Raw genomic sequence first — 23,960 nt, forward strand, 5'->3', positions numbered from 1 at the left:
AAATCAGAGGAGATCAGAAAAATGAAGATATAGGAGGAAAAAGGAAACAGATTGTTAACAACCATCAGGGGCCACACTTAAAAACAAAATGTAAAAAAGGAGAGGATTCCATCCCTAGCTAATACTGATACAGTAGGATGAATGATAATCAAGAGTGAATCACTTCTAAAACTTTCCTCTGATGAATCACCCCCAATGAGGCTATTTTATTATTGGGAGCTGGATGGAATTCCCTTCACATTCCTGCAATATTTCTCAGGCTCTTATTTGTATATACTATGGGTATATACACAGCCATACTACCCTGAACACGCCCGATCTCATCTGATCTCAGAAGCTAAGCAGGGTCAGGCCTAGTTAGTACTTTGATGGGAGACCGCCTGGGAATACTGGGTGCCATAGGCTTAGAGGAAGGCAATGGTAAACCACCTCTGAATACCTCTTACCATGAAAACCCTATGAATATAACATATAACTTGAAGGCATATAACAACAACAAATGGGTATATACAAATGGAGCTTGTAACTTTTTAAAAATATCCTCTGCTGTTCTGCTTTAACAAAAAAGTATATTCAGAGTTCTTCAATCCCCAGCAGGTAACATTTAGACAGATTCACTTCTTGCAAAACCCATGGACCTGGAGAAGAGAGTCATAGAAAAACAGTACAGTGTACAGAAAAGTAGAAAATGCAGAAAAACAGAGCAACAGAGTGAAACAAGACTTGGGGGGGGTGATCCAACTTGGGGCACTTTGTTGGCTTAATTTTGTCATGGATACAGAAAGGGGAGTTTCGTGAGAATTGGACCCTAGATCTTCTGTTTCTGGATTACAAAAACTGGGAGATTTAACAAATTAGGTCTTACAGTAGTTCCGGTAAATATTTCATCTAGGATTCTTAGAGGACACCTTTTCTGCCTGCCCTCGTAATATTGATTTGATATATGTCAATATAGTCAAGAGGTCACTTTCACAAGTATACAGATCTGCCCAGAGCTTGGAAAAGTTACTTTTTAAAACTACAACTCCCATCGACCCAAGCCAGCATGGTCACTGGGATTGGGCTGATGGGAGTTGTAGTTCAAAAAAATAACTTTTCCAAGCTCTGGATCTGCCTTAAAATGAATCAGGTCATCTATCTGAGATCTTTTAACTTGAATTGTCAAGGATTAAAGTGAAGTTGGAAACTTATGCACACAAACCATACACTTGGTCACTGAGCGATGGGCCCTTGGAGTAGAACATGAGGAGACCAACTTTTTTTTTTATAATGTTTGTAAATGTACAGATGAGCATAGTTTGTAATGAGTTAAAATTAAAAATGTTATAGTGGAATAAAATCAAATAATGTTAAATGAAACATATGCTTGCCTCCCTTATGAAAAAGTACGGGAGTTTTTCCGCTTATCAGCTTCATTTGCAATTAAAAATGTTGTTCCCAGCTTACCAGACCAAAGGTCAAGGATAGAGGAAGTTTGGAGGGAGAACAGAGAAGTGGACCAGAATAGACAGATGCTGAGAAATCAAACAATGATGTATTTCTGATTAGCTATGCATTTTTAATGATATGTATGTGACGTACCTATAGCTTATAAATATGATGGATGTCAGCAATTCTGGAGAGTCACTTAAGAGTGGCCCTCCCTTTGCAAAGGCTCAATAAAGGCAAACATTTGCGGTACTCTGGTCTCGTCTCTATTCCTTATTGGCAACTTGGGGAATATAGAGTTCCTATCAGTCTGGCCTCCATTCAGGCTTGACTCCTTTTGTAACAAAACTGGCGTAGCCCAGCCAGGAGTATCCGCCTCAGACGACCACTGCTGTCTCGTACGGGGCTGCAGACAGTTGGATGAGAGCGCTCCAGGCCCAAGTTGTTTGGCCTGCATCCGGGCCTGCGCCAGGCCGGCCGAGGCAGCAGAGTATCGTCAGCGGACCTCCAGTAAATCGAGACCAGAACCTTCTGATTGCCAGCGCAAGCGGGTCAAGCAGAGCACCAGAAGACAGGTGAGGATAAATCAAACCTTGGAGGGGAGTGCTGAGTGTGTGGGTGTGACTGAGACGAGGCGTATCCACAGTGGTAATTACCTCGAAGCGAGAGTGGAGTTCTAGTACCGCGTTTCCTTTCTCCCGCGAGGGAAAAGGCCGGGAAACGAACGAAGCGAAAGCCGTGACTGTTGTTGTGCCCTATATAGACCTCTTTAGAGCCCCCGGGATGGGAGGAGCAGGTTCCAAGGCCAGGAACAAGAGGCTAGGGAAGAGTCGACAACAGGACACCCCACTACAGCTTGTCCTCAACAGGTTTGACATCATACAGGCAGAGACTCAATATCCACTAGAAAGAGACAAGTTAATATTCTACTGCCGAAAATTGTGGCCCACTTTGGGGACCGGATGGCCCCCAGAGGGCACCTTTAACTACCAAGCAATAGTCAAAGTTCTGAAAGAGCTCACAGAGCAGAAGCAGCATGATTCCATCCAGTATGCCTTGATGTGGCAAGAGCTGGACCGAGATCCACCCTCCCCAATTGTAATGAGAATCATGATGCAAAGAGGCCCCATCTCCAAGCCAGCCCAACCAGTGCTGCCACAAGCAGAAGATGAGTCTTCACCCAGTGCCCCATTATACAGACAACCACCACCGTATAGACAACCGCTGGGTGAGCACAGATCAGGGCCCACTAGCCCACCTCCACAGCTTATAAACCTGGATAGGCCTTTTAGCTCGTTGTCAGGCTTATCAGGACCTATACAGCAAAGCCATGTGGAAACAACTCCACAGCGATCCAGCAATCCCTTTTTGCCTCAAGCTCCCATAAAAACCCTACCAGATCCTCCACAGCCACCAGAGACTTGCAGAACCTTGCTACTCTCACAGGAAGCAAGCATTTCAAGCCCAGCCGCCCTGGATATGCTCCCCTTCAATACAAATCCAGAATGCTCCCTGTGCCTAACGGGACAAAGCCCAACCGTTCTCCATAAATATGCCCATGAAATCCGCAACAGTCCGGCTAACACCCCTGAGGAAAAGGCCCATAGGCAGAAGAGAATCCAGATTTTAGAAAAGGTGGCACAAGACGTTACTAGCCAGAGAGACGATCACAGAGAACATAGAAGCGGCAATAGCTATCTTCAAGCCCCTATGCGCGAAGTCATTGATGGGCAAGGAGGTATAGCTTATGTCTATGTCCCTTTCACAACCTCTGACTTGTTCAATTGGAAAAACCAAACACCCCCCTTGAGAGAAGATCCTGGGAAAGCGTACGATCTGTGGCAATCCATATTTGTTAGCCACCATCCCAGCTGGGCAGATATCCAAACCCTAATGAACATTTTACTAACTTCTGAGGAAAAGAGTTTGGTTATGGGACAGGCCCGTAGGCTTGCTGAGACAGAGAGGGCAGCAGCGGGAGCAGGCGCGCCACCCATGGCTGCCATAATGCCAGAAAGAGACTTGGGTTGGGATGCTTCACCTGGTGGCAGTACTGAACTTGAAAATTATCGCCGCCTCATTCTTCATGGGCTGCGGAACGCCATTCCTAAGCCCACCAACATGGCCAAATTGTATGAGGTTAGACAAGGCAAAGAGGAAGACCCTTCTTCCTTTCTTGTGCGGCTGCAGGACACCATGCGGAAATACACCCCCCTTGATCCAGCTGCGGCTGACAACCAGAGACTTTTAGTTACGCTCTTCATAGGGCAAAGCGCCCAAGATATTAGGAAGAAACTGCAAAAGGTTGAGGGGGCCATGGGAATGAACATGAGTCAATTGATGGACATTGCTTACAAAGTGTTTGTGAATAGAGATGAGAGAGAGAAGAGGGAGGAGCAGCGCATGTTTAAGAGACAGTGTGCGGTAATGGCCGCTGCCTTGCAAGGAGATGGGACTAAGAGAGGAGGAAGAGGAGAAGAAGGTAGAGGACAGCGCCCCAGGAGAAGGTTGGACAAGGATCAGTGTGCCAAGTGCCTCAAGAAAGGGCACTGGGCCAAGGATTGCAAAAGTGAAGAGAGACAGAAACCCATAGCCCCCCTTCTTCCGGCTTTTGCTGAGGATGACTCTGAATGAAGGTGGTCGGGCGTACAAGGTAGCGATCCGGGGGAGCCACTTATTCCCATCATGGTGGCTAACCCAGATCTTGCAGTACCCTGGACAGGCTACTTGCTCTGCTCCCTCTTCTAGACACATGGGTTTATATCATGTCCCATCTCTTTCCCATCTTTGATGGAGCACTACATGGTGGGCATATTGTGTTTTACCAATAGGTGGACTTGTCATGGTGAAGAAGAATGAACTATCTACTAGAGGCAGAAGCTTCATTATAAAGACCTTATACAACTATGAACATGAGTAACCAAAAATGAAGCAGGTTCTCTTTGCACATGCCTTGATCAACAACATATTGGTTCAGACATGCAGTACACAGTCTCATCATTTACTGTATTCAGATTTTCAACATAAAGGAAATGCTTTACTCTAATATGTTTTAACTACCTTTGTGTTGATCTTCATTTCTCTTCTCTGTATGTGAGAGTTGGTCTCTCTCAACAGACTGTGTGTCTTTGGATAAGTTTAAATGCAGATTTGTTACCAAACATCTGTCAAAGCCACTTGTGTATGCTGGGCATGTTTGAATTAAGTAAGCAGAAGCAGCTGTGTAACACTTGTGGATTTTTCTATTTTTTAAAATGAAAAATAGATTTCTCCTCCTTACTTTAAATAGTAAAGTCATAACATTCTGGTACCTGTGTGTTCTTGTCGATGCTGTTTAATTTTTAACACCATTGTTATTCTTCTGAAAATCAGGTTGTTTTAGAAATGCTTGCCAGATGTTTATGGAATTTTTTTTAATCAACAGAAGTAACTACAGCTTCTGTTTCATAAGTTTACAATGTAGGCATTGTGAGACATTGGGAATCTCCCTTTATCTGCATTCCCTGAGAAAGTTTCTACCATACCCTGGGAATAGGGTTCAATTCATCTACTGATTTGCCCTATGCAACAGAGAAACTGTAGATGACTTTTGACATAGAGCTTCACCTCTCCCTTTGTATACTACAAGGAAAATATAGAAAGGCTACAACATAGTGTAAGAAGAACTTGAATAATAACCACCTGCTCTTTGATCTTCCAAGTAGTCCTGAAACAAAGTGAAGTTTCCAGATTGAATCCTGAGGAATTAAGACCACTTGTAACTCCAGTAACAGTGCAGGCATTTTGTCCAAAAGGTGCATGTGAGATCTTCATTTCAATCTTCACATGTGTATGAGACTATTTATTTATTTCTTCATTACATTTATATCCCATCTTTCTTCCAAGAAGCACAAGGTGGCATACATGGTTCTTCCTCTTGTTACTTTATCTTCACAACCACTAGTAAGGTAGGCTAGACTCAGAGACAGTGACTAGCCCATGGTCATAGCTGAGTTGGGATTTAAATCCTAGTCTAACCCTGTAACCACCACAATGACTCTCCATGTAAAGGCACAATCCAGATGGCTTGGGGTGGAGTACCTGTTTGTGGAGGATTCCAATACACTGAACAGAGCCTGGTTTTGTACCTCTCCCTGTCCTCATTCAGAGACTCCCAAAATGGTCCACTGTGGTGTTCTTATGAGCATAGGTGTGTGTGTATTTATTGAGCCTATGATGTTTTTCAAGGAAGAAGCACTAAGTCCAAAGTGGCCTGAATTATAACCAAACTTTTTAAGGATTAAAATGCTAGGCAGTACTGAGGAGCCGTAGTTCTTGGTCTATTACAGCACTAGACACAACCCAAAATACTAGCTGTAAAGAAAACTGTAAAACAACTAAGTTTACTCACTCAGTTGGAACACGTGCTTTATGGAGATATGGGAGGGCTTTGCTGCTTGCTTTGTTCTGGAGCAGGAAGGCACATTGAACTTTTATTCAGCCAATCTCTCCTCTCCTTCTCTTTCTTCTGGAAAATCCGTATGACCTTACTTTTGATAGACACTTTATTTCTTATTCCCTTCTTACTTGCTCTACTGTCCTCTAAGAGGCCACACCCATTGCATTTTGTACCATTAATTCTTGCTGTTCTTTTCAACCACCCCAAGATCTTCAAAGGAGGAGAAATTTTGGTATCTGGTCTTTTCTGTGCTTCTGTGCTTTCTGTGGATCTGAAACTGCAACTGAACCATAGCCATGCTTGGAATTCTGGGGGGGGGGGACACACTATGGAAGGCTCAGAGGGCACACCAGCCAGGAAATGCATTGTCTCTGGGTCACATGCCATCTGAGAGAAAGGAATTCCCAGCTAATACAGAGTGTACCCCTCTGCTCAGCCCACCATTCCCCTTTAAAGAGCTCACTGTCACCAGTAATGGGAATTTGATTATAAGCCTGCCCCTTATCAGTCAGCTAAAGAAGAATATCTCCCTTGGGTTGCTCTGAAGCTTCTGATGTTTTGTGGCATCTGGACACAGGAGTGTTAAAATAAAGAGAGATCACATCAGAAAAATTCAGAGTTTAAGAGAAGGATGCAAGGCAAAAGTTACAGAAAACCTGTGTATTCTCTTTGGAGAAAAATAACAAAGTAAAGTAGATAAAAATACCATCCACTTTCCCTGACTAAAATAGTCCCTCAACTCACCAGGCTCTCAGGATAATCTTATTCTCAGGTAGCAACCCTTTTCCCTTGGTTTTTGCCTCTCTCCCAGGATTGCCAAGCTTCTCCTTATCACATTGAGATCCACCTTGACCTAACCCACCTCCAGACTGTTCACCTGTAGATATTGCCTCTGTTTACCTATCCCCTGCCAATCACAGACTCCGCCCAGTATGATTCACCCAGCAAGAAGTATTGGGGCCCAGGTTACAGGCAGCAGGAAGAAGTAGTGTCTTTAATTTTTGCACCCTTAGACAAGAGGAATGCTATCTGTCAGGTACGCAATGGAGCTCGACTGCCATCTCCTTTGTGCCCCAGGGCAGGTCATTTGAACATGTTAATCATATAATCTCCAAACAAACAGACAAGAAAGATATGCAATAGCCAAGAAAGTTCTGCATCCCCACATAATACACAGTAGTCCATGTAAAAGTGTAGTCCATAGTAACAGTTCAGGACAGCAAAATCCAATTCCTTCTCAGTGTTCCTTAAATAAGAACAGAACACACACACAAAACTGCTGACTCCCCCCCCAATACAACTAGGCATGTTGCCATCTAATGACTAAATTATATAATGACACTATCCTCACAGACAGGCAGATGATAGTCACATCACCCATACAACACAGCTTTTTCTTCCTGACAGGAAGAAGCTTATGATTGGGAAAATGAGAAACAAAGAGAAACCAAATTTGAGATTTGTCCATCTCTCCATTTTTATTTTTAAACTTATTAGATGGTGTGGCAGTCTAGATAAATCTTTGGGACTTCACCCACCTCCAGATACACTACAAATTAAAAGTTCTGATCCTGGACCAGTAGGGCCTAATGGATCAATAGAACTACTGGTGAGTAAACTCCTCCCAGCACACCACATCATCAGATCAGATTTCCCCTATCTGGTTTCTAAGAAAAAGTTCGGGATATTCCTAAGAGTTTTCCTTGGAAAGACAATTCCTGGGGAACTCACTTTCCAATCTTCCCCGCCCCTCCATTTTCTCCTAAATGTATCATAGCAAAAGGGTAAGGAGTGAGGGGAAATGGGCTAAACATTGTATAAATAAATAGCCAAGATGGTGGCAACCATAGGACATATGGCTGCTGTCATCTTTTAACACACATAAGATTGCAGTTGTGAGAAGCAAAGAGAAGCCACAAGATGGCACTTCAGAATCTATGTATACCCATAGTTCCTCAACTTAAAATAACATCTGAGTTGACTTGTAGATATAAGGTCAGGACATTATTTTCACTGAAATGGCATAAAAGAGTTAGGTTTCTCATATTCATTTTGCTATGAACTAACACTTTCTTGTGTTTATTTAATTATGATAACATGTGATCGGGAAGTGTTTGAAAGAGAACATAGTCCCTCTGTAGTCAGCTGTCAATGAGATGGATGAAATTAGATGGCAGGCCAAGCACACTGATAGCTAAGACAATAGCTTGCATATTTTTAAATTGTATCAAGGTATACCTATTATTTAGGACTCTGCATTACTTTCACTGTCACAGCAGTTGACATTATTCAAACAAAGCATTGTTTCGATACACCAGTCTCTCCTTCGCTGTCAAAGATGCAAATTATGATTCACACTGCAAACTAATAATGTGGGTGGGGGAGATATGTTTCAGGGATGGCTAAACGATACAGGATACCAAGCCTTTGTAAATATACATGCCAAAACCAGATCTACGATCTCAGTTGCCACTTGACTAGCTTAACCTTTGGCAGTGCTGCTGAAAGGTAGGCCTAGAATCAAGTGATTAAAAACTTGGACAGTACCATTTCAGGCTTGAGGTGGAGCAGTTGTATTTTTGAATCAGATTAAATTTGTCAGCAAACACTTTTCAGACTCCCCCCCCTTTCATTTTTTGAAATTGTTCTGAACTGTTGGAGAAATTCAGTCCTCTCTTGGAGAACATTCATTAACATGGCCTCCTCAATTTCACCATTTTGGTGAAATGGAGTTTGGGGCACATCTGTGGATCTGTTTTAATATTGTCCTCTTTTATTCCCCCAAGCTCTTCAGAGTGCAATACTAACTTAAGCATACTTAGGACACCCTCTGGGAGGGTGTCTCAGGGGCCATAGAATTTTACACATCTTCCTCTACACAGAATCCAAAGATTCTGCTGAATCCGACGCCCTCTTGTTCTCCCAACCACCCAGATCTAAAGCTGCAATTTGTATTAGGAGCTAAGATCCTGTTGCAAGGATTTTTTATTTTATTTTATTTTTTATTTATTAAATTTATATACCGCCCGACTAGCGATAGCTCTCTGGGCGGTGAACATAAAATAGTATAAAAATACAATGAATAACAAAATAATATTAAAATACAGGATGGGGAAACTGTGGTCATCCACATGTTGTTAGACTATACATTCCCATCAGCCCCATGCTAAGTGGTCTGGGATGATAGAAACTGGAGTCCAGCAATGTCTGGAGGGGAAAATTGTCCTCATCTTTGTCCTGAGATACGCCTATGGTATAAATTTGGTATAAGAGATTAAACTAATCTGTTGGGCCCCTATTGTGTGTGTTTTACTCTGGTATTGAATTGAGCCTTTGTGGGATGTAGTTCATATGGCTCATTCAGCTGCCACTTAAATACCGCTGCCTTACACTAAATGCACAACCCATGCTGTTATCATGAGATTATCTGAAGATCCAGCCTATGCACTCACTTTGAGAAGCAGATGTAGTGCATCCTCAGCTAAAGCAAAATAGTTTAACTGCAAGCAATCCTGATTGATCTCTTCAAAGTGAACAAGTGTTAAAATAATTCAAGGAGTCATAAATGGCAGCAAAACAATCAAGTTCTAAAAAGAGAGGAAAAAAGGCAAGAGCCCTTTTGGATTTTTTTTTTTTTGGGTTCTCATAATCTATTGAAATTCATTAAAAATCAGCCATGTTCACAGAGTACCTGGAATCCTATTACTGACCTTGCCCCATATTCTGACCTTCATCTTCTGCAGTTTAAAAGTTTTAAAAATGCCTGGCTGATTTCTAATTAATTTCAGAAATTTTGGCTTGAACTCAATGATAGTGTTGGGCATGCTCAGTAAGAACCAACTGTCAGTGTTCTAAAAGCCAGACTCACAGCTGCTGGGCTTGGCTAATCAGGGGGGCACACCCACACCAGACTTTGATTTCACTTGAGAGAGTCATGGCTTCCCCCAAAGAATCCTGGGAAGTGTAGTTTGTGAAGGATGCTGAGAGGAGACTCCTATTCCACTGACAGAGCTCCAGTGGCCAGAGTGGTTTAACAGTCAGCCACTCTGATTGAAGTTCTGTGAGGGGAACAGGGCATCTCCTAGCAACTCTCAGCACCCTTCACTTACACTTCCCAGGATTCTTTGAGAGAAGCCATGACTGTCTAAAATGAAATAAAGGCCTGGTGTGAATGTGGCCAGGGACAGCTTTGGTTTAAATTTGGGTGGGAGGCTACATGTGCCTGCTGTAGAATAAAAAGGTGGGGAAAACACTGAAAAGCAATGATACTGTTCACAATGTTTTCCATTTGGAAAGGAAAGGGGCTTCCCTTCTGCCCAGTGCCCACCCACCAAATCTCCTAACATCCCCCTCCTCCTACATTCCCTGCCCCTCCTCTGGGTCAGTGTTGGACTACAACCTGGGAGACCAGGGTTTAAATCCCCACAAAGCCATGAAGCTCACTGGGTGACCTTGGACCAGTCACTGCCTCTCAACCTCAGAGGAAGGCAATGGTAAAACCACCTCTGACTACCATTTACCATGAAAACCCTATTCATAGGGTACGCATCTCAGCTCTACACTGCATCAGCAGTGTCAGGGGGGGCTGGAAATTCCTGGGTCTTTGGCAGGGAAGGAAAGTCCTTAGCCAGCAGTCAGGTTGTAAATCTGCCAGGCCTATCCGAAGCGTACTTGCCGAGTCAGAAGTCCAGAAGCGAGGTCAGTGGAGGTCCGGGATCAATTGCCAAGGAGGTCAGTCAAAGAGATGCTGCAAGGAAACTAGGTCTACACAAAGCCACGCCTGACGTTGCAGTCAGCAACAAGCTGCAGCCAAGGTGTGCCTTATAAAGAGCAGGATGGACAGCAGGTGTGAGCCCTCAGCGTTTGGGCCTTAAGGAGACAGGCCTGCCTCTCTTCTGCCTGACCTTCTGCTGTCTACGTTCTGCAGGTGAGGGGGGAGTATCCTGTTCACTGTCTGTGTCTGGCTGCAGGGCCTCTGCTGTCCCTGGGGTGCTCTGCAGCTGAGGGGCAGAAGGAGCTGGATTCTCAGGAGGCTCCTCCGTGTCTCCTGCTGCTCCTGGGTCTGCTGCTGTTACTCCCGAGTCGTCCTCATCTGAGGAGTCCTCTGACGGGGCCATGACAACGCATAAGTCAGTATCGACTTAAATGCAGTCCATTTCCATTTATGATTGCACAGAAATAAATCTCACTGAACTCAAAAAGTATGCAAATGATCAAACCCACTCTCCCTTCTCCTCCCTCCTAACCCCTCCCACTTGCCCCTTCCATCCACCTTCCTTTGCCCCTCCATCCTCATCCCCTTCCAATCCTCTCCTTCCCCTTCCCTTTCTTCCTCCTCCTCCTCCCCTCCCCTCCCCTCCCCTCCCCTTCTTCTCCCCCTTCCCATGATCAGTTTTACCTATCTTAAGCATGATTGCATGGGAATAAATACGATTGAACTCTATAAGCAAGCAAATGATCAAACTTGCCTTCCTCTCCCCCTTCCTTTGCCCCCTCCAATCTGCTCCTTCCCCTTCCCCCTCCCCCTCCCCCATGGTCAGTTTTACCAATCCTAACCATGATTGCATAGGAGTAAATCCCATTAAACTCAATAAGCTTGCAAATGATGACCTGCCTTTCCCCTCCTTCCCCTCTCCCCTCCTTCCCCTCTCCTCTCCCTTCTTCCTCCCCTCCCTGCTTCCTTCTCCCCTGCCCACTCCAGCTCTCCCTCCCCCCCGGTCAGTTTTACCTATCCTAAGGTTGATTGCATGGGAGTAAATTCCACTGAACTCAATAAACATGCAAATGATCAAACCTGTCCTCCTCCACTCTCCCTCCTGCCTGCTCCCATCCCCTCTTCCCCTCTGCCCTCCCTCCCCTCCCTCCTCCTCCTCCCCTCCCCATCCCCTGTGGTCAGTTTCACCTATCCTAAGCATGATTGCAGGGGAGTAAATCCCACTGAACTCAATAAGTATGCAAATGATCGATCCATTCTCAACACACTTGCACAGGATCCCATTTATTACCTGCCAGATTAAAAGCAGAGAATTTCACTCCTAGGAAAAAACCTTGCAGTTTAAGAAGATACCCGTAGTCCACAGATATTTCTATTAAACTTTAAAACACAGGGAAATTGGGCAGCTATAGTGAATGCCCCTGGGGAGCAGGAGACCTGACCTCCTCTCTGAGATATTGTACTGCCCTACAAATTGGTCAAAATGCAAACACAATTTGGGTTGGCCTTCCACAATCCAATCCACTTGCTGTGTAGCTTGGAAGAATTTGATAATATGTGCCTCTGAGCATATGATGAGTGGTGACAACACCAGCAATCAGCCCAAATAATAGAAAGAAGACATGTGCTGTGGTGATCTTGTTCTATCAGGGTGGGAGAAACATTATTAAGACAGTTGATATAGTGCAGATGGTCACTTTAAATATGTCTGAATTACTTTGCAATTTTAATGAAGTTTCCTATAAGAAATAATTTTATTTTGTTTCTGTTTCTGTGAACTACAGTAACACTTTGCAAAATATACACTAAAAAACCTCCAAAAGTAATTGTGGAATAATAGCACTGACTATTCTACAGAATAGTCTCCAGTGGACATCAGGAGTGTCTCCCTTTGAATATTACTCAGGCGCCATCTCTGCTATCTTTTCAGCGCCTTTTGAAGACTTTCCTCTTTCAACAAGCCTTTTAGGTTGAGACCTATCCCAGTCTGCATCTGTGTTAGAATTGCTTAATATGTTTTTAATAATATTTTTAACCCTTTTAGTTGTTTTTTTAAATGTTTTTAACGCTGTTTTGTTTTAATGTATTTTAAGATCTGTTTTTATGATGTTTTAAAGTGTTTTTAGCGCTTTGTTTGCCACCCTGGCCTCCTGCTGGGAGAGAGTGGGGATACAAATTATATAATAAATAAATAAAAATTTGCACAAGATAAAACAATGGGAGATGAAATATATTCTAGAAAAATTCTAGGTGTGCTCTATGTTTTTAATTGACCATGACCACCTTGCTTTAAATGAAGAGGTTTAAACATAGCAGGCTGGAAACATGCGTCCTCTTTTTCCCAACAGCTAGAGTCATTGTTGAAATAGCAATTTATTGTAATCAGTCTGATTTTACATCAAACTGCAGTTTCAGATTCAACTGTTAAAACACCCAAAATAGAAATAGAACATAACCTCCAGTTTGAAACACAAAAGGCTGTCTTCACCATCATACGACATTGACCAATAAAAAGCCTTTGAAATTAATAAATTTGACACAGATTTCTGGATTAATAATGAGGGAAATAAAACTTTATATATTAGATTCTCTGTAGGAACATTAGTAACACAAGAAAGAAGCAAAGTAAGAAGAGCACCAACAAACATACAAAAATATAATTCTCCATGTTTGGAGATGGTAGGTGTTGTGCTCAGAGGCACATGTTATCAAATTCTTCCAAGCTACACAGGAAGTGGATTGGACTGTGAAAGAGCAACCCAAATAGTGTTTGCATTTTGACAAATTTGTAGGACAGTACAATATCTCAGACAGAGCTTGGAAGTAACTAGTTACAAGTAACGAATTACTTGTAATTCATTACTTTTTTGAGTAACGAGAGGGTAATTTCTTTACATTTTGATTGTAATAGAACTAGGAGTAATTTTACTACTTTTGTGGAGTAATTGTAACGTTTCCAGAATTACTTTTGGGCATTACTTGGGGGGGAGCAGGGGAAGTCTTCTGCTCCTCTGATTTGTGGATGAAAATCATGTGCCTCAAACTGGGCTTCTGTGCAGTGTTGCTCTTTCCTCATGCTCTGTGGATAGGCAGGAGGCGACGAGGGAGGAGGCGGAGAGTGAGACAGGGTGGAGTGGAGAAAACAATTATTTAAAAAAATGTATAGTGGTGGTGAAGAATGCAGTGGAGGGAAAAAGGATCTGGAGGTCAAGAACATGGATAAAGGAGGAGAAGAAGGCAGCAGCAGAATGGAGATAAACAACTGTGGAGGTGAAAGATGACAACGTGTGTGAATACTGTGTTTGCACTTGGCACACAAAGTGACTTCCACCACCCTCTCTGGCTACTGTACTGCATTTGCAGTATTTTAACTTTTTTGCATCTGAGGGGAAAATGTTTGCTTGAGTGAGAGTCCCTTAGTTGGTGGCAGGGCAGGGTCTGGGAGGTGGTTAAGTGAGAGAGATTATGCTAGCTGGCTGAGTGGGGGGGGGTTGCACTTGGTTTGGCGTGCAAAGATCTGAGTACTGGCCTCAGCCTCCCTCCCCACCACCCTTACCAGCAGAGAGACCACCATTGCTATCTTATGAATAAAAATAATTATTCTACTACCTCTGTATGTGTTTGTTTATTTTTAATGTTGTTTTAGGCTACTTAGATGTGTAGCAGCCAAGGCCAGCACCTTGTAGGCGGTTTTTTTAAAGTAACTGAAATGTAATTTTAATAATTACTTTGGAGGAAAAGTAAAGTAATCAGTTACTTTCAGAGCAATTGTAATTGTAACAGTAATTACTACTTTTTTGGCCATGTAACTGTAACTGTAATTTATTACTTTTTAAAAGTAATCTTCCAAGCTCTGATCTCAGAGAGGAGGTCAGGTCTCCTGGTCCCCTGGTGCATTCACTATAACTGCCCAATTTCCCTGCTTTTTAAAGTTTGATAGAAATATCTTTGGGCTATTGGTACATTCTTAAACTGCAAGGTTTTTTTTGCCTGTTAGTGAATATCATTTTTAATGGGGTGAACCAAGACAACAGAAACTTTGTTTGGGATCCATCCAGCTAGGGATGGGCACAGAATCCACTAGATTCGAAACTGAAATGGGATTCCCAAGAGTTCACATGTTTGTGTTCACTGGCAGAGCAATCCTGAATGTTGCAATCATCAGCAGCTGTTCCTGACACCATTTTTTTTAAAAAAATCCACATAGAATACAACATCAGCTTGTCTTTTGCTTTGCTGCTTGCAAACAGCCTGTGTCTACTAAAGTGAAACTGACTGGCCTGCTCTTGGCTTTCCTCCGTGGTGGGGGTGGGATCAAACATGAAGGTGAAAGTACGATTGCGTGGGAGGAGAGAGAGAGAGACAGAGACAGAGAGAATGGCATTTCAATCAAAAGGTATGCAGAGGAGAAGCCGGTTTGATTTCTGCACTGGGAAAACATTTGGGATTCAGTTGTGTTGCCCTTTTAAAGGCTGATCTATGTCCCTTTCACATGTGTTCACTTACTTCACTCACCATAAGTCTGTCCTGCCCCATGTCTGCATTTATCTGCAAATCCATACAAAAAAAATATATTTAACCACACATTCATGAACACTTACTTATATATGCAATTCCAAATATGTTGGGTTGTATCTAGGGTTGCCAGGTCCAGGGCCTGAGACTGATCCTCTATCTTTAGGAGAAGAGAAAGTCAGCCAAGTGCAGGTGTTCTTGCAACATTGTAATGGGAAAAACCACAAGGTGGAATTCTCCCTTCCCCCTGTACAACTTTTAAAGATACAGAAGACCTCTTGGTTGCCAGGCCCGGCCTCCAAGAGGTCTTCTGTATCTTTAAAAGTTGTACAGGGGGAAGGGAGAATTCTACCTTGTGGTTTTTCCCATTACAGAGTTGCAAGAACACCTGCACTTGGCTGACTTTCTCTTCTCCTAAAGATACAGGGTCAATCTCATGTAGGCTGTTGGAAAGCATGATGTTCTGTGTTTTTTCCAGAAAGACAAGAAAAGACAAGTAGGGGGTTAAAACTGTGCAGCAATCCAAGGACGGACTGCAGCTGGCACATACCGAAAGTGTATAAAACCTTGGGTGAAGAAACCGCAAGGTGTGAGGGTTGTTAGTAGGAGGATAGAGACTTGTATCATGTTAATACTTTGCCTATTGAATCAGTAAAGATTCTCTTTACAAGAACTTGCTGTAGCGTGTTTTTTACTCTGGATATTCTGGGAAACAACTGGACGTTTTCTGGGCAACAGGCCTCTAGATTCATATGCTGAACAACAAGGGTTATGGGCCCAGCCTAGCCCAGCCTAGAGACCCAAGCTAGAGAATCAATCCGATCCAGAGTTCCAGAGATCCAGCAGCAGTGCTTAGCAGTGCACAGAAGGCAACTGGTATCCAGCAGCGGCAAACCAGGACGCTTGGCTGGTGAGTCTAACGTGCGAGAAGCAGGAAAGGAAAGTCTGCAAGGATGGCAGTTTCGCTTTCGGCTGGCATGCCCCTTGAACGGCTGACAGAAACAAATTATATGAGTTGGCGTTTAAGGATGCAATCATTTCTAACTAAGGAAGATGTATGGCAAGTAGTAATCCATGAACCCCCCTCCATTCCACCACTGGAGCAGTGGATTCGACAAGAGGAAAAAGCTAGGGCTTACCTTATTATGGCAGTAGATGATTCACAATTGCTTCACATTCAAGATAAACCGACAGCCAGGCTGATATGGACTGCTCTTAACGAGGTTCACGTCAAGAAAACAGCCAGCAGTAAGATTCATTTGGCATGGAAGCTCTATCAAATGAGGCTGACTGATGATGTGACAATGTCAGAACATTTACTAGCAATAAAGAAACTGTTTGAGGAGTTGCAAGAACGGAATGTTGCTCACACTCAATTACAACAAGTTTACATCATCCTATCTTCTCTGAATACTTCCTGGGATCCTGTTGTGTGTTCGTTAGAAGCAATGAGAGATGACAATCTAACCGTCAAGTACGTATCTGGAAAGCTGATCCAGGAGTGGGAGAGGCGAAAGGACACAGATGACAGGGAACATGTGGATAAATGCAACAGAAAAGAAAGCAGAACTTTCTTCAGAGATGCAGGTACAAGATCATATGGAATGAAAGCCTGCTATATTTGTGGTTCACATTCACATCTACAAAAGGACTGTGAGTCAAGACGAAAAGGATGAGGAAGGAAGCCGTCGTATGTTCAGCTGGTGAGTGCTGATAAAAGGAAAACCAAAAGCTGCGAAAACAGTGACTGTGTTGAATGGGTAGTGGACTCCGGAGCTACTCACAGTATGATTGCAGACAGAACTATGTTCAAAACTATGCTTCCCTCGATGGAGGATGTGGTACTTGCTGATGGTACACACAGAAAGGTACTGGGAAGGGGAACAGTAAAATTGTGTATACTAAATATAATAATGACTGACGTATTGTTTGTACCGGGACTAGAAAGCAATATCTTGTCTGTCACAAAACTGAATTCCATGGGTTTTGAAGTGTTGTTTAAACATGGGATCTGTGAGATAAGAAAGGGAGACAGAGTCTGTTCACAAGGGAGTTTAAGAGATTCACTATTCTATGTAAACCTAAGCACACCAGAAAGATTGGCTATGGTAACAAATGAAAAGCCTCATGACACATGTATTCACTTGTGGCACAGGAAACTAGGTCATGCTAATTATGGTACAATTAGGGACATGCCAAATCATTGCGCAGATGTAACACTAAAGGAGTGCAACAAACATGTAGAGTGTGATATATGCAATCAATCTAAGGGCACAATAGCTCCCATAAATAGAGAGGCTAAGAGTGACACACATGAACCGTATCAGACTATACATGTGGACCTGGCAGGACCGTTTCAAAGGTCGCAAGGTGGAGCCAGATATTATCTTGTCATAGTTGATGATTATACCAGGTTTTGTAATGTATATTTGTTGAACTCAAAAGACGAAGCAGAAAGGAAACTGAAACTGTTTGTGAAGAAAGTTGAGGTGCAGCACGGCACACATATTCGTCAAATACATTCTGACCAAGGCGGGGAATTCACCAGTAAATCATTGGAGCAGTATCTATCACAGAAAGGGATAGAACATGCATTAATGACCCCATTTTCTCCGTTTCAGAACGGAATAGCAGAAAGAAAGAATAGGACTTTGCAGGATGCAACGAGAGCCATGTTGAATTACTCTAGTCTACCTAATGCGTTTTGGAGAGAATGCGTGTTATATGCTAACTACATACAGAATCGACTGTTTCATAGGCGATAAACATGTCACCATATGAGAAATTACATAACAGGAAACCTAAACTACAACATCTTGTAAGGTTTGGTGCAGAGAGCTGGGTGCACATTCCAAAGTGTAGACAGAATGGGAAACTTGCTCCCAGAGCTGAGAAAGGATATATGCTAGGGTCCCAGAATGCTTACTATCGCGTCTGGCTATCAAAGCACAGAAGGGTTGTGCTCAGTAGACGTGTAAAAGCCCAGGAACAAGATTGGGATAAAATCAAATACGTAGAACTGGAACACACACATATACATAGTGAAAGCACTGAAATTGACTCTGAGACAGGAATAAAACAAGAGGAAGAAGAACATCCTCTTGCTAGCCCAAGTGAAAGCAGCAGACAAGAAACCGAGCCCCAAATAACACTCAGGAGGTCTGAAAGGGCGAACTTTGGGAAACCACCAGAAAGGTTTCATGTTAGTGCTCTAAAAGCCCAAAACAATGACAGAAGTGAAGGGACTCCAGAAAGGAGTATGAACATTGTAGAAGATACGTTGTACATTGACTGTCTTAAACCATATAAATAAATGCATTCCTGAAGAATTGTAAAAATGTATCTAAGAAACTGTGTAAAACTCATGTAGAAAGATGTCTTTATGGAAAAGGTGGGAGCTGTAGGCTGTTGGAAAGCATGATGTTCTATGTTTTTTCCAGAAAGACAAGAAAAGACAAGTAAGGGGTTAAAACTGTGCAGCAATCCAAGGACGGACTGCAGCTGGCACATACCGAAAGTGTATAAAACCTTGGGTGAAGAAACCGCAAGGTGTGGGGGTTGTTAGTAGGAGGATAGAGACTTGTATTGTGTTAATACTTTGCCTATTGAATCAGTAAAGATTCTCTTTACAAGAACTTGCTGCAGCGTGTTTTTTACTCTGGATATTCTGGGAAACAACTGGACGTTTTCTGGGCAACAGGCGTCTAGATTCATACGTCGAACAACATATCAGGCCCTGGTCCTTTGAAAGTTGTGCAGGGGGAAGGGAGAATTCCGCCTTGTGGTTTTTCTTATTACAGTGTTGCAAGAAAACCTGCACTTGGCTGAATTTTCTCTTCTCTTAAAGATACAGAATCATTCTCAGGCTCTGAGCCTGGCAACCCTAGTTGTATCCAAAGTAGCACTAAGGAATGTATCCATCAGCGCAAGGATTTGTGCTTGTGCATTGGTACTTACCCCCTCTCCTCCCTGTGCATACTCCCTAAATCTGTTCTAGGGTTTTCCCCAAACCTCTGGAGCAGATTTGGGGAAGACACAGGGGAAGAAAGGGAAAATCTCATTGCACAAGCACAAATCCTTGTTCTGATGGGACACATCCACTGGATATCACCCATGTTCTCTCAAAACATGAATTTCTAAATTTATTTTATCTCAAAGTATCCATTTCTATTCATACATTATCTCAGGCTACGTGTGTATACAGTAGGGCCCCGCTTTACAGAGCTTCGCTTTACAATGCTTCGCTAATACAGCTGTCTCAATTAGACACAATTAGACTAAAGTCCCACTCATACGGTGCTTGTTCTGCTTTTACAGCGGTTTTCACTTTACAACGGGGGTCTGGAACGTAACCCACCATATGAGTGGGGCCCTACTGTATATCTGAAAACTGCTGTAACATTCAGAGGAGTGCAACATCCAATGGATACCTACAATCTGATCCTCACATTAGTTTAGGTGTGGGTAAGGTCATTTCCTAGAGGATTTTACAAAGATAAAATTTCTCCAGCAACCCTAACATGTAACAAATATAACTGTTGGGATGGGGTATTCAATGAGATGGCTCCCCTCCCCTCCCTTCATCCTGAAAATGACAGGTAACTGAAAAATCATGAGTCACATAATATATATATTTGCCACTGATCTTTGTCAGGGGGAGAAGTGTGAACAGTTACTGCTAAGTGCTCCTGGGTATCTCCTTGACATTGAGGATTCCACAAGCATTCTCTTTCTCCTTTTGCATCTCTTCAATTACACTCTACAGCTTGCATCCTCATAGGCCTCAGGGGCTTTTGCTTCTTTCACTCTAGATTCACTTCAAGGGGAGCCTGTGATTTCATTTGTTCAGAGCTTTCTTTTTGCTTCCAGTTTACAATCAGAGTCTTCCAGTGTCCTATACCATAACAGGAACATTGTTTTACTTTAAGCAATTGAACTGTGAGAGATATAAGAAGGAAGGCCTATATGCCTAATGGAGTGGTGGGGAACCTTTGCCCTCCAGATGTTGGTGAACAACTCCCAACATCCCTGGTTATTGGCCAGGCTTGCTGGGACTGATGGGAGTTGTAGTTCAGCAACATCTGGAAGGCCAAAGGTTCCCCACCCCTGACCTAATTTAATGAAAGCAGAACACCATTTATGCCAGCCTTTGCCAACTTGGTTTCTCTTAGATGTTTTGGATTGCAACTCCCATCAGTTCCACCCAGCTCAGCTGTCTGGAGGGGCACCAGGCTGGCGAAGGCTAAATTACACCAGTGATTACATCAGTGATGGCCAGTGATAGCCATCTCCAGTCTTTCAGCACCCCCCACCTCTGACCTCAGTATTTGTCCCAAGGTATACAGAATATACCATCACTAGGGGCATTGAAGCAGAAGCTGAACCAGGGACTCAGCAAGATGACCTCTAAGATCCCTTCCAACTCTAAAATTCTGTTACCTAACAATCAAGATCCTCCATGGCGCAGAGTGGTAAGCGGCGGTAACGTAGCCGAAGCTCTGCTCATGGCCGGAGTTCGATTCCAACGGAAGGAGGAAGTTGAATCTCCGGTAAAAGGGGTCGAGGTCCACTCAGCCTTCCATCCATCTGTGGTCGGTAAAATGAGTACCCGGCATATGCTGGGGGGTAAAGACAAGCTGGGGAAGGAACTGGCAATCCCACCCCATATATACGGTCTGCCTAGTAAACGTCACAAGACATCTCCCGAAGAGTCGGAAACGACTCGCACTACAAGTGCGGGGACACCTTTACTATTAGGCAGCGGCGGCAGCAACAGGGAGGACTAGTATAGTCACAATTTATTTGACTGGCATTTAAATAACAGCAACAATAACAACAATAACAATACATTATTGTTGTTATTATTATTATTAAGAGGGAGAAGTATGACAATTTACTGCTAAGTGCTCCTGGGTATGTCATTGACATTGAAGATTCCACAAGCATTCTGTTTGTCCTTATGCATCTCTTCAATTACGCTCTGCAGCTTGCATCCTCACAGGCCTCAGGAGTTTTTGCTTCTTTCCCTCTAGATTCACTTCAGATTCACTTCAAAGGGAGCCTGTGGTTTCATTTGTTTTCATTATTGTTTTTATTATTTATTTTATTTTTAATTATTGTGTTAATTTTATTATTGTTGTAATAATAATAATAAAACTTTGCTGCTCAGTTCTGTTTTCTTTTTCTAGGCAAGAATCTTTAGTTTATTGTGCATGGTCATCATGTATTCCTGTCAAGGTACATATAAAGATGGAGTGCATAAATGTGTGAGTTTGTATTTCTTTAAGATCCTGGTTTTACAAAATATACCATGGAATATATCCTTTTAAACCTTGCAGTTTTATTTGGGTCAGTTGGATCACAAACATCCTAGTTAAATTGGAAATCTGGCTGGTATCTCTCTCCCCCACCTCCACCCACCATCTTTTCATGATATTGCTAAACGTTAATTACCATGTTACTGACATGACCAGCAAACTAAGATGCAATCACTCAGTATGCTCTTTGCTACGGTTACAGCATCTGTCAGAACATTTATGTTCAGGTAACGGGATTGTTATCCTTTGAATGTCAGTATGTGATTCATTTTGTCATTCCTCCTTTGCTAATATAAACCATTAGATGCAGTAAATGTTATTTCAGATCAATTTGTGCAACCATATTATTATTAGGCTTCAGGTTAGTGGACTAATACAATTTATTATATTTTTGAGGTCACTTCTATTCTGTGTCTGTTACAATGTTGGTAGGATTTTTCACACATCCAGTGCTTTATAATCTCCGTCACACTTTCCCATTTCTCATTGCATCATCTTCCTTCTTAATGATAGCAGAGTAGTAGGCAGTCAGGCTTATAATATTAGCTCTCAGTATACTATGCAAATATTGCAAACATGTGCAGGTGCTCATAGGGTGATAAGGTGTGACATTATAGCCCTGTAAGCACGTTCAGCAGTCAAAGTTCTATTTAATTTGCTACAAATGAAAGGTCTTTTAACACATGACACTAAATACATTTCCCCCATATCTGTGGACACAAGTAGCAATTATACTGAATGTGTGGTTGCCACTGAAAATTCCAGCTACACATTTCCCTCCCCCCACTGCAACTTATCTATATCCTGACCCCTGACATCATGATGTTTCTCCATCTCCATCAGCTTTGAAACATTAAGAATTGGATAAACTGCTTCAAGAGCCTCTATTTTGGCTTGGATATAATTGTATGTATGTATGAATGACAGCTCAATGTGGGTGTTCCGTTGTTAGCAACAGTTGCTTGTGTAGCTTCACATCTTGTTTGGGACTATTATTATTATTATCAGCAGCAGCAGCAGCAGCAGCAACAGCAGCAGCAACAACAGCAGCAGCAGCAGCAGCAACAACAATAATAGAATCATAGAATAGTAGAGTTGGAAGAGGCCTATAACGCCATCAAGTCCAACCCCCCTGTGCAATGCAGGAATCTAAATCAAAGCATTCCCAACAGATGGCTGTCCAGCTGCCTCTTGAATGCCTCCAGTGTTGGAGAGCCCACTATCTCTTTAGGTAATTGGTTCCTTTGTCGTACGGCTCTAACAGTTAGGAAGTTTTTCCTGATGTCTACTTGAAATCTGGCTTCCTTCAACTTGAGCCCATTATTCTGTGTCCTGCACTCTGGGATGATCGAGAAGAGACCACGGCCCTCCTCTGTGTGACAACCTTTCATGTACTTGAAGAGTGCTATCATATCTCCCCTCAGTCTTCTCTTCTCCAGGCTAAACATGCCCAGTTCTTTCAGTCTCTCCTCACAGGACTTTGTTTCCAGTTTGTTGCCCTCCTCTGAACCTGTTCCAGTTTGTCTGCATCCTTCATAAAAACAACAACAACAACAACAACAATAATAATAATAAGTAGTTATATCCCTCCCTTCCTCCCAGTAGGAGCTCAGGGTGGCAAACAAAAACACAAAAACACTCTAGAACTTCTTAAAATCAGACATGAAAATATATTGAAACAAAACATCTTAAAAAACATATTTTTAAAAAAGCTTTAAAAACATCTTTACAAGCAATTCCAGTACAGACACAGACTGGGATAAGGTCTCTACTTAAAAGGCTTGTTGAAAGAGAAAGGTCTTCAGTAAGCACCAGAAAGATAACGGAGATGGTGCCTGTCTAATATTTAAGGGGAGGGAATTCTAAAGGGTAGGTGCCACTACATTAAAGGACCACTTCCTATGTTGTGTGGAACAGACCTCCTGATAAGATGGTATCTGCAGGAGGCCCTCATCTGCAGAGCACAGTGATCGACTGGGTATATAAGGTGTAAGATGATCTTTCAGGTATCCTGGTCTCAAACTGTATAGGGCTTTATACACCAAAAGCAGAACCTTGAACTTGGCTCAATAGCTAATGTGCAGCCAGTGCAATTCTTTCAACAGTGGGGTGATATGCTGGTGATACACTGACCCAGTGAGCAGTCATGCTGCTGCATTTTGCACCAGCTGCAACTTCCGGACCAACCTCAAGGGCAGCCCCACATAGAGCGCATTACAGTAATCCAGCCTGGAGGTTACCAGTGCATGGACAACAGTGGTCAGGCTGTCCTGGTCCAGAATGGCTTCAGCTGTCTTATCAACCAAAGCTGGTAAAAGGCACTCCTAGCCACTGAGGTCACCTGGACCTCTAGTGACAAAGGTGGATCCAGGAGCACCCCCAGACTATGGAGCTGCTCTTTCAGAGGGAGTTTGACCCCATCCAAAGTAGGCAACTGACCAATTATCCGAACTCGGGAACCACCAACCCACAGCACCTCCATCTTGCTAGGATTCACACTCAATTTATTGGCCCTCATCGAGCCCACCACAGAGTTCAGGCAGCGGTC

At 42.9% G+C, this 23,960-nt stretch overlaps 1 pseudogene; it reads left to right on the forward strand.

The window, feature by feature from the left end:
• Positions 1 to 286: 286 nt before the first annotated feature.
• On the forward strand, positions 287 to 405 carry LOC133378491 (5S ribosomal RNA; annotated as a pseudogene).
• The last annotated feature ends 23,555 nt before the right edge of the window (positions 406 to 23,960 follow it).

Source organism: Rhineura floridana, chromosome 2 (assembly GCF_030035675.1).
Source record: "Rhineura floridana isolate rRhiFlo1 chromosome 2, rRhiFlo1.hap2, whole genome shotgun sequence".
Classification (NCBI taxonomy): domain Eukaryota; kingdom Metazoa; phylum Chordata; class Lepidosauria; order Squamata; family Rhineuridae; genus Rhineura; species Rhineura floridana.